Raw genomic sequence first — 4,107 nt, 5'->3', positions numbered from 1 at the left:
ATGCAGCGTGACCATGAAAAAAATGGCGATTTCCCATACATTCGGAAGCTCAAAAATATGACGTTCATGGTTATAACAGCTTCCAGTTTTTCATAATAAAACCATGCAATTCCGTTTATTTTCATTGTTTTAATGAAGATGGAAAACAAGGTTAATTTATGGTAAATGAATATTGTTTAAACCGTACAATTTCATGGTTTACCATGAATAATTCAAATTTCGATGTATTGGAATAGTTTGCTCAAGTTATCACTCGTTTCAAGGAATTTTATTCATGATTTGTCGTAAATAAACTTTATGACGTTTATTTGAAAGCACGGCCAATCAAGAATAATATTCCTTAAAACAAGGGATGACTTTAGTATGCAGGTTCATACGAAACGAAATTTTTTTAACTAATATTATTTTATTTTCGAAGTTCTTGCCTCTTAATGATATGGTTGTCGACAATTTTAACTGACTTACCAACTTTTTGTAAGTACAGTGGCTTTGTCTTTAAATAAGGGATTTTAATGAGAACTGTACAAATCTTACCATTATTACGAAAAATTCTACACACTTTCGACGAATGCTTGCTGCCGTTGTTCAGTGCATGGTCCCTCAATTCTCCTTTCTTGTTTGCGTTTCACAGCTCGAAACTTCATTGCACTTGGTCGAGAAAGCATTCATGGTACTCGAATGGATGATCCCCGTCAGCAACCTTGTGTCCCGTTTCAGATGTAGGACCTGCAAGTGAAAGAGGCATGTTTGTTAAATTCAGATTTCAGATCCAGAAATGAGTTTTTGATTCATGACCAGATTCAAATTTTAAGTTGAAGAATTCATATAAAGATTCTAGATTCGATTTTCAAATTCAGATTTCGATTGGATCAAATTCATATTTTTTCGAATTACAAATTGCAGATTATGTTTAGAACTCAGATTCGGATCGCAGTTTTAGATTAGATTCAGATCTCTGATTTAAGATTACAGATAGAGAGTTTTATTCTTATATCAACATTTAGACAACTCACCTGTTACGCTCGAGCCATCGTCGTCGATTGATAAAGCACCAGTATCACGGAATGTTCCAACAGCTTCTGGTGCTGCTGTGGATGGGAAGGATTTACAGATGAAATCTGCGGTGATCAGCATCGAACAGATCCGTACGAGGTCGTTCAGCATCAGCGCAATCCTTGGGCGATATCGTATGCGCCCCACATAATCGACGGATGTTTGGTATTTTGATGGCCCACCTCGGCTTAGTAATCCTGTTTCTGTGCGACTTCTCGAATCTTCGATTCGATATCAATTACCAGCTTCAAATCTTCCATTGATATATTTAGCTGCAGCTGCGTTTGTTTTATGACTTCAATTTGCATTTAATGCACTCGGAACCTCCTGAAAGGGATGTATATTGAACCTCCGACCAAAGAAAGTCTATTTCTAGTTGCTACGGGAAACACTCACGGACGCAAACACTCGAATTCGATGTACCATGAAATTCTGTCAGGCTTGTTTGTAACTATTGTTGCCTCCCTTTCTGAATGCAACGCAAAGGCCGCAAGAACCTGCTCCAGAACGTGGAAAACATTGATTCCTACGAACGAATGATTTCCAGTTGATGTGGGAGTGAGCATAGCGCCAACCCGTTTTAAGTGATCACTTTGCTGAATCGAAATCTTCTTTGTATATTGCCTGGCTCCATGTGTAAAATCAACCTGTTTAGTAAAAAAACGCTAATTAGGCTAATGCCTTGTTACGGATTTTCACAGTTTCTTGTTAGAAATCTAGACTTACCTGCGATTCCTTCTATAGGCTCGTGATGTCACTCGCTGAACGGATACCATTCCAGCTGTCGTCGTCGATGGCTGACTGGAAACCACCATGTCCCAACAGCTCCTGCTGCTGCTGGGGTTGGGTTCCCTGGGAAAATTGCAATTATGCCACCGATGCTCATCCGATTGATCGGCATCGAAGAGATCCCTTACAAGAGGATTTTTTAGTACCGGCTCACCACAGAATCGTCGGATGTTAGGTATTTTAATGCCCCACCAACGCATTCCTTACCTTCTGGGATGCCTCCGATCAGTAAAGGTCAATTTCGTGTCCCGATTAGAATCAATCGCGAGCGCAAACACCGGATTTAGAGAATTTAATCTCTGACCTGATGTTTTTTTTCCGCTAAAATGAAGCGCGTTAAAATCACTACACGAAAAAAAATAAATGTGTGGAAAAAGTAAAAGTTTACCAACGTTCGTTTTGGTTTGGATTTAAACTAAACCATGAAGTACACAGTAACACAGAAAATTATTGTTATTCTTTGCTTTTGATATTTTCGAAAACTATGAAATATTTTAAATCAACAATAGACTTCACGGTAACTTTAAAAATGATGGTAATTTCAAAATAAAAACCAGTTGAAAAATATTTAGATAGTACCTTGAAATTCATTGTTAAATTGAAAAACATTGTTCGGTTATATTAATATCATGGTTTTTGCTATTCGGGTAGATTTCAATCAATTCTCGTTGAAAGATAAAAATTAATATGTTGATACAAAGGAACGGCACTTTTGTGGAAAAATTTCGAAGTTTACACTTACCCCGTCAATGGGGGCAGACGCAAACGCAATGCTTTTCCCAAACTTATTTTCAGATGCGTCGTTGTAAATTAGGACCTGCCCGAATGCATATACCGAAAGCTAAAGTTAAATGAAATATATGGCACTATTAAATACAAGTTTGAAGCAAATATAGTAAAATCAATATACCTCACTCTTCAAAAAACAAGGCGACACATCAAGCACGCTATCCTATGGAGAAAGTTCTAACTACCATGTATAAACATCGACGATCTGAACTACTTCTGGCAAATTTTTGACTTTTAGATGGTGCTAAAGGTGGTGATGGCGGTACGATCAGTGGCTTTAGTAGGAACTTTCGTCAGTAGGTGGTGCTGACATGCCTGTCCTTGATGGGATGTATGGAGAAGGCTGACAGTGAGGTATATTTGTTTTAATATATTTGTTTGAAGTCAATTTTATTTGTTTTTCGTAATTTAGATAGTATGCTGGATGCTTTTTCATAATTTTGATAGTATGTCAGAAAACGAATCAGCTATGTCCAGTCAATTACGAACATTATTAACGGTCAGTCTTACCACGTCTTACCAGGTCTTAACCATCAAAACTGCAGCACTAATTAGCACTTCTAGCTTGAAGAAAACAGAGAATAACTTTGAGGATATTTTTACATAACGAGCCTATAGTTAACAAAGAGTCGAAATGTCACGATTGGAATTTTAGATTTTCTGTCAGCGTCATTCCAATCGAGCAAAACCATGCTCGATTGCGCCTTTTTGTTTACTATAGTTTCTTTATTTTTCCATTATGCTAGCTGACGAAAGTGCTACAAAACAGTGCTGCCAAACAGTTCTTACGACCTGCTCAAAACTGACCAAAATTTAAGCTTTTTTCTAGGTTTGGTTTTGAAAGTTCTTGTTGGTGTGTTTGGAGACATCTGGTGGCCCAGCCAGAAAACCAAAATTGGTTCAAAACGATCGTTTAAATTTTACACAAGTTTCTTGGGCTAGCTCGTACGACTGTTCTCTGTGCTTTTATCTATAATTGCGTTCTCAGCATGATTAACATTTTTTTCGCGTTTAGTTTTTTTAATTTCTTTTTTTGCCAGTTGTGCTGAGAACAGTAGCGTCCATTATTAGTGGGCTCAATTTAGCCTTTGGTGTTAGGGAGTGTGGTGAGCCGCTTCAAAAAACGAAGAATTTTGAGCTTAACTTTTTACAGGATGAAGTCTATATTCAAGAGAACATTGGTAACGTTTTGCTTACACTTTTAAACAGTAAACATTTAAGTTAGAACAGTTTCTAGAAAAAATAAAATTAATGAAAGAACTTTCATAAAACTTAATTTTAGTTTTTCGTAAATGGGTGTGTTGCAACTAGCACAAGGCTTAAGAGTAATTTATAACATTGCGGCAACTGAAAAAACTAGAACTCTCGTAGGTATTTGGTCCGCAATGTGGTAAGTTCGACGCAATAATAATTTGCTCCACCGAACACAAAACAAAAATCTCCTATAAAAACATTAGTCTTCTTGCCGAAGTACGA

At 37.1% G+C, this 4,107-nt stretch overlaps 1 long non-coding RNA gene across 1 annotated transcript; it reads right to left on the bottom strand.

Annotated features, from left to right (window-relative positions):
* Positions 1–447: 447 nt before the first annotated feature.
* LOC129739778 (uncharacterized) lies at positions 448–2,144 on the bottom strand. Its single transcript, XR_008735965.1, has 4 exons — positions 1,780–2,144; positions 1,450–1,700; positions 1,014–1,380; positions 448–726 (listed from the first exon to the last, which is right to left on the bottom strand). It is a non-coding gene; the product is annotated as an uncharacterized LOC129739778 (long non-coding RNA).
* Between the last annotated feature and the right edge of the window lie 1,963 nt (positions 2,145–4,107).

Source organism: Uranotaenia lowii, chromosome 1 (assembly GCF_029784155.1).
Source record: "Uranotaenia lowii strain MFRU-FL chromosome 1, ASM2978415v1, whole genome shotgun sequence".
In the NCBI taxonomy this organism is placed as follows: domain Eukaryota; kingdom Metazoa; phylum Arthropoda; class Insecta; order Diptera; family Culicidae; genus Uranotaenia; species Uranotaenia lowii.
Note: the sequence above shows the minus strand (reverse complement) of the source record. Positions and strands in the feature narration are given on the sequence as shown.